The sequence below is a fragment of the Protopterus annectens genome, chromosome 8.part0 (assembly GCF_019279795.1).
Source record: "Protopterus annectens isolate FY-2018-M chromosome 8.part0, PAN1.0, whole genome shotgun sequence".
In the NCBI taxonomy this organism is placed as follows: domain Eukaryota; kingdom Metazoa; phylum Chordata; order Ceratodontiformes; family Protopteridae; genus Protopterus; species Protopterus annectens.
In genome coordinates, this window is record NC_056741.1 from 1267204058 (window position 1) to 1267220109 (window position 16052).

General features: G+C 39.2%; 1 protein-coding gene across 2 annotated transcripts in view; it reads right to left on the reverse strand.

The window, feature by feature from the left end:
• TMEM145 (transmembrane protein 145) overlaps nucleotides 1–16052 on the reverse strand; it is a 777234-nt gene that overhangs the window by 13288 nt on the left and 747894 nt on the right. The gene's annotated exons all lie outside the window — the stretch shown is intronic.

The window sequence follows — 16052 nt, forward strand, 5'->3', positions numbered from 1 at the left end:
GTACACCTTTTTATTTGTCGAATCCATGCTTATGTGGATACAGAGATGTGCATGACACAGCACTGATATATTACAGGATTACTAAACAGCTCCAGTTGTTGTTGCTGTTGTTGTGTCTTTCGGCTTTTCCCAGTTAGGGGTCGCCACAGCGGAATTCCGGTCCGCTAATGATTGGCAGTAGATTTTTACGTGCCGAGTTGCCAGCCCTGATGCACAACCTTCAATGAAGGTATGCCCATTCACACATCTCCACACAGAAGACGCTCTAGCTGAGAATCGAACAGGACAACGTCTTACTGTGAGGCGACAATGCTACCGCAGCATCAGCTCCAGTAAGGGCTGGAATATGCACATGGCTGGTGTGCTAAAAATGGTCTCAAGCTAAATGCAAAAAAGTGCAACATAGCAGCACTCAACAAAACAGCTGTTCCCACATGATACATTATAAATGGTACTCCTTGTCAGACAGAGATGGTAACAAGAGACCTCGGTATTCATGTAGACAGTTCTCTCTCATTTGATCATCATGTTTCCACCTTAGTCATAAAATCCTTTTAGCCAGCCCAGTTAATTTTCAGGGGATCCCTCAAGATCCAAAGAAGTTATTCTACCACGGTACTCTTCTCTTATCAGACCCATCATCAAACACAGTACCCCGTTTGGTATGCAAAAATCTAAACATACTGCTCAGTTGAAAAGGCTGCAAAGATTCTAATAAAGAAAATTACAGACCTTAAATGCTTCAACTATCCTGACAGATTAGCACAATGCTCCTTACACTTGATTAGGAACAATTTATTATAATTTGTAGTGATTCCCCAAAGATTACATCAAAGCAGACTGTTAGCATGATGTGTTGTAGTACGCATTCCTGAAACTAAATTACTAAGAGGCATACATCCAGGTGGAGAGAGAGAGTATGTTTTGTTTCCCCAGATATAAGTAATACAAACATTGGAACTAAACTTCTGGTATATAGTCTGAGGGCAGTAGATAACTAGAATGACAGAAATGGAAATGAAGATCAGTTATCTGGACTTTTAGTTACATTCTGTGAGATGGTATTATTGGGACTGAGATATGATGTTCAGTGTTGTCATAAAAAATCTATGAATAGAAGAACTGTTTTTCAATGTTACCATCTGGAATTTCATTACCTGTACAAATATGCTCATGTCTGACAAAACTATTAGTGGCCTAAGGGTGTTGTTGTCTTTTTTAAAGAAGTATAGAAAGATTAGGATTAAAAAGCTTGCCCTCTTTTGAGACACTTACTGATTGTGTTACCTTCATTACCAGCAGATGCTATATCAGCAGCAGGGTCTATGACATATAATATTATTCGCTATGCAAAATGGAATATGACACAAGTCTTTCTGGAAATTCTACTGTGCAGGTTTCAGCTGTTGTATGCAAAATATACAAATCTGTAGCTAATGACTCTCATGCAGATAGGTGGAACTGGAAATTGCCTCCAAACGGTATAGCCAGTACAGTAAAAAATGGATTTAAGCTGCATTCTTTGCCTTAGGCATAGGCCAACTAGGCGGCTGCCTAGGGCACCACTGTAGAAGGGGTGCTTTTCCAGTATTTATCTGGTGTAGGTAGACCAGGATGGGGGCACCAGGTGGTGTGATGGGGAGCGCTATGCAGTCCTTTTGCCTAGGGCACCAGCTGACCTAAGGCCACTCCTGCATACTCACACTTGTTTTTTGATTCCAGGACAGACAGAAACTATTTTTGTTTGTTCTGTCTTCAGACATTAAATCTGCTTGAGGTATATACGCTTTCTACAAAATGGCCTCTTACACGAAGGGTCATTTCTCTGAAACTGAGGAGTTGAAATATAACAGAATTCTTTAAAGTAATATCTTGCTCTGCTCTTTTCCTCAAAATCTGTAGTTATATCCTTGGTTGGCTGATCAAATTGTAACTCCTGACTGAAATGGGAATCAATAAAATGCAATGGTCCTCAGGGTAAGTCTATGTCTTGAGCCAATTTTCTCCCTCTCAGTAGCACTTTAAAATGGCTGACATGAAAGAAGCATCCAGGGCATCATGAATACATTTTAAAACGGATTCCTATTACATAATCGAATTGTTGAAACTTCGAACGTAATAAGGTCAAACCCATATGTTCGAAGTTTCAACAATTCGAACATGTAAAATGAAAAGAAAAAACCTAACTGCTGTAAGCAGAGGGGCAATCCCCCCCGCACCCCCCACATGGGGGAATGCATCCGCCACACACCCCACTCTTTAAATATACCAACTCTGAGACCGCACTACAGTGCAGAAAGGGAAGTGTTCCCTTTACTGCACTGTAGTGCAATCTACGACTTGGTATATTTAAAGAGCGGGGGGTGTGGGGGGTGCAGCCCCCCTAATACCACCGTCAGGTACATTTTTTACTATTTTATTTATTTATTTTTTTATGTATTCAAACTTTTATAAGTTCGAACATAAGGTTTTGACCATATGGCTTTCGAACTTGTAAAAGTTCAATTACTTAACAGGAATCCTTTTAAAACACAAGCGCCTATTTTGTCAGCAGTGGTGTTAAGCTTCTTCAATTCAACCTTAATGTCTCATTCTGGCAGTTTCTTTATATGCTCCTGTACCTGCCTAAGGATTAAATTCTGATATATATAATCACATGGGTTATATTATATAGCACCCTTACAGTAGAGTTACTGGACATATATGCTTCCTTGTCATACCTGACTAGCAAACTCAAGTCTGTGTCAAATGACAAAATGGCCGCAGGAAATGTATTCATAAAGTGCGCTGTCAAGCAGTGATACATGGTGGAAGAATACTATTTTATTATTAAGACGTTGCCTATCTCCTGATGCTCCATAAAGCATATTTGCGGTTATGGGCATTGGTTATGGGACAGGATGTTGGTTAATGGACTTCAAGATATTGTGCAATACATGAAACAGAGGAGGGACATCCCAATTCAACTCTGCCAGAAACAACTATCATGTATCTTTTCCTAATGGAAGAAAGTACCTGCAGGACAAATAAAGACCTGTTTTATACAGTACAGTGTCTCACATGAGAGTAGCCAGAAGGGTGTGAAGATGTATCCTTTTAAGGTCAGAGTTACAATTTGAAGAGCATTCAATTCACCCATATAAAAGTCCTCCTTTGAAAGATAAAAAATGTGTTTCCCTATCTTTGTTCTTTATCTTCAATTATCTTAAGTGGTGCTGGTGAAGATTTAAGTTTTTCAATATAAAACAGAAAACCATCACTGATCTGGAGAGACCACTGTAGGCCTCTGTTACTGTAATATCATTTCTTGTATAATTTTAAAATACTGTTAGGTAAACAATTTGTAGAAACATTGACTATAACAAAACTAGAAGGATGCCTCTGAAGGGGATAAATATTTCACTACTATATAAGAAAAAAACATGATAAGTTACAAACACAACATTTATTGAAGTCTTGTGCTTCAGCAAACTAGGTCTTCAAGGACTTCATATCCTTGTTATACAACTCAGAAACTATTCAGTTTGACAGTTATACATAACTGCTGCAGTACTAAAGACTTAAACTCCAGATAAGCAGCATAAGAAAAATAGGTGTGTTATTTCAGTTCTGGATGGAAATGTCCTTGAACTAAGTTCAAGGTGACACTCATGACTTTTAGCAAGCAGTATTAGATAACAGTGGTCCATGTTACAGTGCAGTGCTTTTGCTGTAAATGTGGCATACAATCATGTAGAATGTGTTACTTTGTGTAAAAATGCCTAAGATCTCCATGCAAAAGTTTAACTATATTGTAATCACACATAAGTTATATCAAACTTCAGTGAGATAAAAGAATCTATCACGTACACTGTTGGGCACTCCTGGTGTTCTGGCTGGTGTGATTCTCAAACAATCTGGAAATATATCGCTGACTGATACAGTGTTGGACACTCCTGGTGTTCTGGCTGGTGTGATTCTCAAACAATCTGGAAATATATCGCTGACTGATGAGTATATTTCTTGGCATTTTAATCTTTCAGAGTCCTGCATCGTCTTAATTTTGCCTGACTGAATTATTGTTTGCCTGACTTGAATTATTTTATATATTTTCTAGCATTGTTTTATGTTTCTCATCTGTTCTGAAACTGTCCCCCCCTCCATCCCAACCTATTCTTGTAGAGTTGTTATAGTTGGTGGCTTTGAAGTTGCCTGCCCCCTACTACAAATTTGATCTGGGACACCCCTCCCGGTCTGGTGTTCAATCTACTTAATACAGAGAGAACATTTGAGAAGGCCAACCCACTTAGGTTCTTAACCTCTGCTCCTCCTTCCTCTCTCCTTGCACTTTATTAAAAAAAAAACAAAAAAAAAAAACAAAACAAAATTGCACTTTATTTTGCTTTTGCCTCTTCTTAAAAGTACTCAATTGTATTTATTCTGCTGCATTTATTACTGCTTGGTATTAGCCTGATTAAATTGTAACTGTTATTCTAAGCCTTTCTGTTTAAGCACTTGGGCTTCAGACCAGTTGTTTTACATTAAGAAGGTTTGTGGTCTGCACTGTTGTGGCAGGACATGTAGCTTGCATCCTTCTAAATTGGGAATTGCTGACTGAAGGCTCAGTGTCTGTTATTCTAAAAGTGTATTAGTTCTGGTTTAAGCACTTAGGCTTTAGGCCAGTTATTTTACATTAAGAAGGTTTGTGGTCTGCACTTTGTGGGAGGAGAGGTTAGATCCTGCCCTTCTGAGCTGGGAATTTCTGGTTAAAGGATTATTGTGCCTGCTTATTTGAACTGTTTCTTTCTGAAATTGGTGCGCCTTGTTTGCTGTAGCATAGACTAGATTCAGGCATGCTGAATCTAGCTTTGTTTGTATAACTTGAGCACTAATCCATGCCATCTTTTTTGGAGAAGGTTCCCCTGCACCCTAGTGGCAGGAGTGTGCAGTTAGAACTTGTCTGATTGTAGACTGCTAGAACAGGGCTCAGTTTTGAGATGATTTTTTACTGGTTAATTGGGTAATTTGTTTAAATCAGTTTGCTCGTTTTCTATTGTTATATAAAAAATGCACTTTATTCATCTACTTTTACTGTATTTGTGTTTCTTCCTACTTTATTGCATTTATTCTGCTGCATTTATTACTGCTTGTTAGTAGCCTGATTAAATTGTAACTGTTATTCTAAGCCTTTGGTTGAAGCACTTTAGCTTCAGACCAGTTGTTTTACATTAAGAAGGTTTGTGGTCTGCACTGTTGTGGCAGGACAGGTAGCATACATCCTTCTAAGATGGGAGTTGCTGATTGAAGGCTTAGTGTCTCTTATTCTAAGAGTGTATTAGTTTTGGTTTAAGCACTTGGGCTTTGGGTCAGTTATGTTACATTAAGAAGGTGTGGTCTGCACTCTTGTGGGAGGAGAGGGTAGATTCTGCCCTTCTGAGCTGGGAGTTTCTGGTTAAAGGCTTATTGTGCCTGCTTATTTGAACTGTTTCTTTCTGAAATTGGTACGCCTTGTTTGATGTAGCATAGACTAAATTCAGACCTGCTGAATCTAGCTTTGTCTGTATAACTTGAGCACTAATCCAGACCATCTTTTTTTGGAGAAGGTTCCCCTGCACCCTAGTGGCAGGAGTGTGCAGTTAGAACTTATCTGATCAAAGATTGCTGGAATGCAGCTCAGTTTTTAGCTTTTTATTGGTTAATTTGTTTAAATCAGTTTGCTCATTTGCTACTGTTACATAAAAAAATACACTTTATGCATTACCGCTTAGCTAGGGTTAAACTATTCCTGGCGCCATAAAGTCTGCTCTTCAAACTTTCCCTTAGAACTAGCCAGTTTTTTTAGTTTTAGCACTCAAATCTGTTTATTTGAGCTCAGCACTTGTTCGTTGTAAGCACTTACTACAGCACTCAACCTTTCTCACTTGTCTAGAGGAAAACAGTTTTTAGTACTTAATAAATAAGCACCTATCCAGGCATGTCTAAGGGTCAGCTTCCAGTGTTTTCTCCTGTCTACCTGATGAATCTGAGCATCTTGGGGCAAAGCAGCAATTACCTCATGTACACAGACAACCCTCTCCTCCTACCACCCAGCACTACAACCTGTGAGAGATGCACTTATATAGCCAAACTGGAAGCAAAGCTCTCTTCACCCAAGACTGGACTAGACAGTCAAGAGGAGAAGGTAAACACTTGTACCGCACCACACTCATCACATAGTCCCTCAAAACCTAGACCACCAAAACACACACATAGTAACACAAAACACACACCTACATTCATGGAGGCTCTCAATAAAAATCTGCTCAAGCAACAGAGACCTCCAAAGCAGAAATGCATGCAACCTCCATCCCCCAACACAACCCAAATGACACATAGCCCACAAACTCAGTGTGCCACTCAACCACAGCCCATAAGGCATAACAACATACCCAACACTCTAGTCATAGGTGGCTCTATACTTAGGCACACTGATGTTCCACTCACCAGGCTAAACACGGAGAAAGTTACGGTCGGCTGCCTGTTGGGAGCCAGGATCCACCACATAATGCACACACACTCGGGTCACTCCACAAGTACAAATATGATTCTGTTATTGTCCATGTTGGTGTGAATGACGTGAGATGTACCTCCCTGGACTACATGAAAAGAGACATGGAGGAGCTCTCCAATCTTGTAGCCCAAGCAGATATGACCCTAGCCCTGAGTAGCATCCTGCCATCACCCAGAATGATACCACAGTACAAGGACAAAATGACTGACTTCAACAATTGGCTAAGCTTCTGGTGTCATTCTAAGGGGATCCAGTATCTGTCTGCCTGGGAAGACATGATCGATAGACCACGATGCTTTACCAGAGATGGCCTGCACCTGTCGCCCTTGAGATTCCGGATACTGGCAAAGGCTCTTACCACCCCTATAGTGCGCTTTTTTAGGCAAGGTTCAAATAACAAATTCATCAACGTAACAGGTACAAGCAAGCAAAATCTGAGGGTAATGCTACTCAGTGCTAGAAGTCTAAACCTCAAAATGCATTCACTCGAGGCACTCCTTAAAATGGTGAAAACCGACATCTGTGCAGTGACAGAGACCTAGTTCAAGGCTCCAGAGAGCACCTCTGCATTACCAGGCTATAATTCATACCACACCTTTCGGCCACCTAACCTGGACTGAAACACTAAAGGTGGAGACATATTCATTAAGGATATCCACACCTCCAGGCTAGTTGCTCAGCATAATGCATCCGAGATTATCCAAGTGCAACTAACTCTGGGCAAGACCGCAATCCAAATTGTAACTTGTTACAGATCCCCCACCATGCCTCAAGATTCCCACTCCTCATTTCTTGATAGACTGGAAAATATTAGGGCACAACCCAACACCCTAATAATGGACAATTTCAACTACCCCACCATTAAATGGGAAAACTACTCATGTACCAACTCTTTTGCTCAATGTTTTCTGGAATTCATAAATTCCAACACCTTGGATCAACTTATCCACACCCCCACCAGGGGCAGCAATATCCCTGATCTGGTCATTACCAACAGTGGCAACTGGTGTTCCAACCAAAGGTCAATTCCTCATTGGTCAGATCCGACCACAAGCTAATCAGCCTAGACATCCACATCCCGCCCCCACCCCCCATTAGGGAAACCACCATAAAAAATGTCTCCAAAGCCAACTTCACATTTCTTAAGACAGAAGTGGCAAACTTCACGACACCCATGCAGACGAACAATAGAGGTATGTCTACTGAATCCTACACAAATGCACTTTATAAACACTTACACTAGTGCATGGATCGTGCTATCCTTAACAAAACCAAGATGCTATCCTCCAAAAAAAAGGAAGCCAATCTGGTGGTCCCCTGCCATAAACAAACTCTACAACAGAAGAAAGACACTGTTGCAAAAAAGAGTAAAATCCCATGACTGGAAGAACTCCCTGGTCAGCCTCAGTAAGAAGCTGAGATCCCTCATAAAATCCTCCAAAGCTAGTTATGAAAAAGAAATTGCCACTGATTCTAAAGACAACCACAAAGCATTCTATAGCTATGTCAAGAATCTCAATGGCAACACTCAGATCTGCTCTGAGTTACAGCACAATGGCACTAAATATACAGAACCAACTGATATTGCCAACATCCTGGCAGATAGGTTCAGTGCTAACGTTACACTCCCACCCCCTAAAGGGCCCATCTCTATACTGGAAGAATGCAAAGTTCCTGTAATCATGGCTGCACAGGTAAAAACACACTCTCCAAAGCTAAGAACACAGCATCCATGGGACCTGACAACATCCCAGGATGAGTTCTACATGAACTACAGAATGACCTGGCACCCTACCTAAGCAGCATGTTCAATCATAGCCTCACCTCTGGCTTTGTGCCCACTGAATGGTGCACAGCAATAGTTATCCCACTCCACAAAGGGGGAACCACCACAGACCCCGGGAACTACTGCCCCCATTAGCCTAACGAGCCTGGTCTGCAAGGCCATGGAATGTATCATCATGGAACTTATAAACAAAGACATTGGCAATCTCCAAACTCTGGACCCCACCCACTTCGGGTTTGTAAAAGGAAGATCATGTCTCCTAAACCTGACTGACTTCTTTGAAGCAGTCACCAAAGCTGTAGACGAGGGTGAGGTGGTTCACACAGCCTATCTAGATCTTGCCAAGGCTTTCGACAACATCCCCCACTCTGGAATTATACATAAACTCACTAAACTAGGCATAAATCCCTATGTCACAAGATGGGTTGCCAACTGGCTCACTGATAGAACCCACGCTGTGAAAGTAGCAGACTCCAAATCCAACTTCAAACCAGTGACAAGTGGAGTACCACAGAGTTCAGTCCTGGATACTCTCCTATTTGGTATCTACTTTTCTGAAGTACAGGCTAACACAGAAGGTCTTTGGCTAATGAAGTTTACAGATGACTGCAAACTAGGAGCCATAACTGAAACTCCTAATGATGTGGCCATCCTACAAAAGGGCCTCACTGAGACAGACTCCAGGTGTCAAAGCAATGGCCTCAAGCTCAATGCCAAAAAGTGCATTGTCATCCCCTTTGGTAAAAACTCTATAACCAAGAGCTACCACATAAGTGGCAGTCTACTTAACACCGAAAGAGTGATAAGAGACCTGGGACACAGGGGGACAGTAGTCTCTCCTTTGATAATCACATCACCACAGTAGTCAGGAAATCCTTCTACGTGGCACACCTCATCACAAAAGGTTTCTCATCCAGGAAAAAAGAGGTCATTGTTCCCCTCTACTCGTCACTCATTAGACCCATTATGGAGTACAACGCCCCTTTTGGTATGTACCTCACAAGACATCTACAACAACTGGAAAGGCTGCAAAAAATACCTCACAAAGAGGATTACAGCCTTAAACAGATGCCCTACACAGACCGTCTCAAAAAACTCCAGCTTTACTCCGTTGCATATCGCCTACTCAGAGGTGATCTCTGCCTAACATACAAAGCTATGTCAAACCTAGAGCTGTTGGACATGCTCCACTTAAAGAAATCCCAATCCCTCTGAGCTACATGCTCTAGGGACCTAAACCTTGTCACCACAATAAACAGAACATGCAGGAGGGCTAGATTCTTGTCCCAGAGACTTCCTATACTCTGGAACAAAGTACCTATTTTTATCAAACAAAGCTCCTCATTAGCACTCTTCAAGAAAAATCTTGATGATTGGATGGGAAATAGGAAATTCAGCCTGGGGATCACCTCTGTGACTCTGCTTGACAGGGGCACAGGAAAATAATTTTCTTGGGTGGCGAAAGCCAGAGTACCTTTTTGGCAAGGCTTGTATAGGCCCTAGGGCCGATAGCCTAGTACCTACCTATGAACATAAGACATCTGTGCTATGCATACCTCTCAAATGTCCCTGATTTTGTAGAATATCCCTAACTTTTCATTATATTTTTGCCCTGTTCCTCATAAAATTATTGATTTTTTTGGTATATCACAGAGGATTATAGTCAGTCAATATTACCAGACATTTGCGTTTCATATATCTTATTCTTTAGAAAATGCATGGTGATGTTTGCAAAAGCTGTTGTATTAATTTTGAAGTTAGAGTAATGTTTATACAGTCTCTACTGTAACAACATTGCCACATTGTTATGTCTTTCAGTATACAAATCTTTAGCCATAAGCGTATCACAACCTACAACAAGATGGGTAATTATTTCTAGTTGTGTACTGCAACAGCCTTCATTTGTCTGTGTCTCCTACTTTTCTGATGGGTTTTATGAACCATCTAGTACATTATTCACTGTCTTGACCTGCCAATATTAACTTTTCATCTTTTGGTTCAAATTCATCTCACCAGTGCCACTTGTATCAGTTTTTGGTCAACATGTGCTTGTTCCAGCAGCTCTCTGTAATTCAGAAAATTAATGTTGATGCACAATCTGTGGTTTTGTTCATTTCTAACTTAAGAGTAACATTTACAAATCATCCCTAATTTTGGGAATCTGCCCCCTATTATGTTTGGCTTTGTCATGAATTCTTGAGCAAAGAAGCTGAGAGGTATGATGCTATGGCATACGTGTAACTGCAGCAAACCACATCTAGTACTGCCTACAATTAATGTCTTGTTTTGAAGTTACATAAATAATGGCTGCAAATATTTATTTCCTGTAAGCACACTCATTTATACAGAGAGAAAAGGAAAGTATTTCAGGCAGAAAAATATTGAGGAGGCTTCATGGAGTGACAGCTGCAGTCCTACTAACATAGGGCAGTTTTCTTTTAGAGTGTACAGTGTCACCTTTGGCATGTGAAAATGATGCACAATTACACTACAAGCTGCTGAAAGAATTTCTGTTGCAGTCTCGTGTTCTAAGAAAAAAGGCAACAATGGCTATAGATAACTTTAACAAATGTCACAGTGGCTTTGCAAACAAATGTGACAGATGGTGGGTGTTGACTGTTAATGCTATTGTGTCCTAGTGATATGGGAGAGGGCTATTCTTTATTTCAGTATGGCTGATAAAGTGGAAATCAAATGTTAAAATCTAGCTAGTAAAATTAAATATGCTTTTCTAGTGTGCTCTGTGAGAAAAGAAGGCAAAAAGAAAGCAAACAAAAAAAAAATAAGTAAATTATACCTGGACAGCAAGATAAAACATCAAAAACTGATCAAGAATGATTCTCTGAAGTGGTAAGTCAACATATTTACACCCAAGGCAAATGTTTCAAAATCTTGTCTACCTAATACGACCATGGTTTGTCACAAAACATACACACACTGCAATCTACTTTACTTTGGCAGGCCTAATCAGTGTAAGATGCAAGTAAGTGAACCGGCTGAAGTACATTAGCCACATTCCATTAAACTACAAAGAAATAACAAAACACCAGCTCACATTAATTAATGACTATACTATGGTACGGCTATTAGTTTAATAACTATAATACACCAAAGCATCAATATTAAGGTAAATAATTTAATAAACACTAAACTAATTCTCTCAATGGTGGCACAATGGTATAGCGGTTAGCACTGCCTCCTCAAAGTGGTTGGTTTAATAATTAATTTCCCAGAGAGGGAGCTTCTGTGCACAGTCTTCAGGTCACCTCTGCATCTGTGTGGGTTTTTGCTAGAGCTTCTGGTTTTCTGTCACTCCCAAATACTTGCCAACAGCTGAATGTGCAACCCTTTAAAAGAAACTCCTGTCAAACTTTTTCACACTTAGGCACACTCAGCAACATAGAATTTTGAGAGTATTGTAATACAGATATTTTATGCTCATTCAAACGAAGACAAGAACTACAATGTTACCACAATACTACACTGGCAAAAACATGAAGTCCTATACCTTGCTCTTAGTGGGAAATAAGAGCCTGCTTTGAAGTGCATTTTCTTAACTCAAGACAGCATTGCTGACAGACACATAGTTCCTGTTCTGCAGATTTTCATTCAGATTTAAATTGGCTCTTAATTAATTTAAGGAAGTGGGGGGGGGCAGACTCACATAGGTGATCAGCTACTATTCATATATTTTAAACAGCCATGACTATAATGGGAAAAGTAATGAACTTGACCATTTTTTACAGCTGTATCAAGTACTGCTTTAAGTTTTGTGTTAACATTCTTCCAACTATTATATCACGATATAAAAAGCAATGGTCCATTTCTGCATCAAGATTCTCTTGATTTACCCTTTTCAGAAATAACTTTGCTTTATCAGTCAGGAAAACTGCATCATCTGTGCTAACACTAACAATCTTTATATTGCAGACCTTTTCCTCAAAGAAGTTGGCAATCATTTTGAAAATCATTTCTCATGGTGAGTGGTCAGGAATTTCTTAGCAAAACTGAACATTTTTGTCTATGTAAAGCACATCTGTGTAAGTTGAACTAACATAACAGCAGATGTTTGAATCATCACTGCTGTAGTAGCCTTAGATAATGGGTTATATCCTGCCAAGGATATAATGGCTGGACAGCTTCTAAAGCTTCAGGGCACCTTTCATGCACCCAAACTGTCAAGCAGTTTGAGCTGAGCTTACTAAAAGACAAGCCTGGTGAAAAGCCCTTCAGAGATTTCCTGCCAGCAAAAAGCGGGAGGCTGAGCCCTGAAACAACTATGTTAGGAACAAGAAAACTTAAATGTCCACACCCTGGCATAAAAAACACAGCAAAAAAAAAAAAAAAAAAATCAAGGGGGATGGATAGAAGGAGCAGCTAACAGTGATCATGTGAATATCTACTTTTATGGTAAGTTCACCTTACACAACTGTGCCATGTTCATCATATTAATCACTGCTGCAGTAGCCTTAGCTATGTGGGTAGATTACCATAGCTAACTACCTTTGGGAGGTAGAAGGTGAAGACCTGGAGAATGGGTCTAGCAAAGCTCAGTCTGGCCGTAGTAAAAAAAATTACTTTGTGCTTTGTAAATGTATGCACAGAGGACCAAGTAGCAGCTTCTAGAATATTTCCAGAATCCAAACCTTTCCAAAAGTCATAAGATGAAGCCAAGGCCCTGGTAGACTGGGCCCTGATCCTGCCTGGAATAGATTTGTTATGGTGAGTACAACAAAAGGTAATAATCTTAGACAACCATTTGGAAATGGTCTGTTTTGACACAGGTTGTCCCTTCTTTTAACCTTCACAAGAAATAAACAACTGATCCAAAGATCTGAGGGATATAGTTCTGTCAAGATTGTACCAATGTTGCCTGTGGACATCCAAGGTATGGAGTATCTTTTCTGCATCATTTTTAGATTTAGTAAAAAAACAGAGAGATGGATAGTTTGACTTAAAGTAAACTTGGATACCACTTTAGGCATAAAAGGAGGATTAGTTCTTAAAGAAACCCTGGTTCTATGGAAAATGAGGTAGGGTTGACTCACCAACTTTGCAACTCAGACACCCTTCTTGCAGAGGTCAGAGCAATCAGTAAAACTGTTTTCCATGTTAAGAACCTCAACTCTGTTCTCCTAATCTCCCACCTGAATATCTTCCTCTCAGCCTATAACATCACAGCGAGTGCGGTCAGCGGAAACAGTATGTCTGCAAACAGTACAGACCTCAATAATCAAGCAATCTCTATCAGATGAAGAGTTTATTTCAGACTGAATGCTATGGTACTGTTTCTTGCCCCTCTTGCCTAAAAGTAAGCACGGTGTAACCAGGGACATCACGACAAGTCATTTCTTTTAATTCTTTCTGCTTCAGAAGCCCAGGAAAATTCTTTATTAATCCGTTCACTATTTTGCGAAATGTGACTTAATTACCAGATTTTTACCTGACTAGTTATCATGTGAGCCTGTTTAAACTCACTTTATCATATAATAAAAACAGCTTTAACAAGCTCGCGGTTTACAAAAAAAGTGACTATTTTTTTTCTATATAACTCACTCTTAAGTAGCGAACATAAATGCTCAACTCACTCTGTATTTCAGTAATACATTTCAAAGATCAATTATTGTCTCAGCTTTCACCCCAGAAATATCTCTGGGTGTTGTAACAGTTTATGTTTATTTTGTAATACTTTATGCACTAGATGCCTGTGAATTAGAGGAGAGCGATCACCTTGAATCAGTCTATAGTTTTGTTCTTCTAGTATAATGACCTCTACATGAAGCTTTGGTCACTAATGACTTTGCTAATAGTGTAAACATTTTAACTAAACTCTAACCTTGATTTTTTAACGCATGGCAAGATGGTCTTTAAACAAAATTACATATGTACAAAAAAAGTTATTATATGTACTAAGCTGATTCAGATTTTACTATTATACTCTAGATGACGTACTTATCAAACTTTTATTCATTGCATGTAAATTAGTTGTTCTTGATGAGTCTTGGCTAATTATTATGTTTGTTTCAGGGTGCTTAGGCATTGCTTGACTTAATACAGCAAATACTGTGCACTACATATTGTGTTATATTTTCATATGTTCTCCTGTATCACTTCTCTGTTGATATTCTGCCAAGTTCCAATTTCTAGATTATCCCTTTACACTATTATGGTCAACATCTCTGTGTCAACTAACAGGGTACACAGAATCTAGAACATTGTGCCAGTGACTTTTACTGGCTCATAGAGTAAATACACTATGCTATCCCATAACTACCTATGATGTTTTTTTCTTCCTGTAACACTACACATTAAGAGGAGGCTTGTGGATCTTTGGAAGTAGGGCCAAGGATGATCAGTCTTGAGATGAGCATACTTTTGTATATATGTTTATTTAGTATGTTTATGTTGTTACTAGTGGTTTATATACTTACACTGACAAAAATATATTAAAATTTGGTATATAGAATATCTCTCTTTTGTTTTACTCCTTCAAATAGGGGGTTTAGGTAGTCAGGCACTGGGTTATGGCTGAAGGAGTCTTGTGCTACCATTATAAACTTAAATTCAATTACAGAACTCTGAGTATGACGTGGACCTTCATAAATATCACTCATCAGCCAAGTAGAATAAAATTACATTCAAAACCTAGGGTGGAGGATAAAATGATAGAAAAAGTGGATAAAAAGTCTTTTAGTTATTCAATCTCTTTTACCCACAACTCATGGGGTGGACGTTAGATTCTTGGAACATAAGGGGTCTACAGAATAAAGGAAAGAAAAATCTCCTGATGCACCTATTGTTTAAATCCCAGGTTTGTTTTATACAAGAAACACATATGCTCAAAGAGGACTGGGGAAGGGATACTAACAGAAGTTGGATAAAATCTGTAACAGCTGCGGGGGACAGTTCAAATTCAAAAGGGGTGGCTATTATTATTAAAAAAGCATTTCAAGAGGTTATTACAGAAACATAAATTTGACAAAAATGGAATATGGTGCCTTTTCACAACAGTGAATCCTAAATTTGGTAAACTGGCCCTTTTTATAAACTTATATGTGTACATTTCAAAATCATCAATATATTATAGGAGGGGACTGGAATGCAGTTATAGACCCAGTTTTGGATCGCACCAACAACTCAAACTCTTACAACTTCCAAGCCTCACTCGCTCTGGGGGAATTAATGTCTAATTTAAGCCTCATAGACCCAATCTCATTTAGTGGAAATCTAACTAAGGATAACATATGTACTTATTATTCAAAATGCTATAACACTTGGTCACGTTTAGACTTCTTAATCTCAGAATCCTTAACAATCCTAGAGTTAAAATTCTACACAGAGCCCAGGTTTTTATCAGACCATGCCAAAATCTCTCTTATTTTAAGCTTTACAACAAAGTGTTATCGAAACCTGTTAGTGGCAATTGGACCCTAACAATAACTTACTATTTAAAAAAGATATAATGCAGGAAATCAACAAAAGCTTGTCAGAACCTGAGGATAATCTCGAGTCCATCAAAATACCATTAGACATCCAATGGGCATCTTACAAAACTAAATTGAGAGGGATTTTAATCCAGAAGGCTTCTTATTACAAAAAATTAAACAAATAGAAAGAAGCCAAATTAATCTCCAATCTAACAGACTTAGAAAAGAAATATAAGTCAGGACCTAACCCATTGATCAGCAACGCCCAAAAAAGACTACTAGAACTACATCAACAGAACTATTCCCTCCA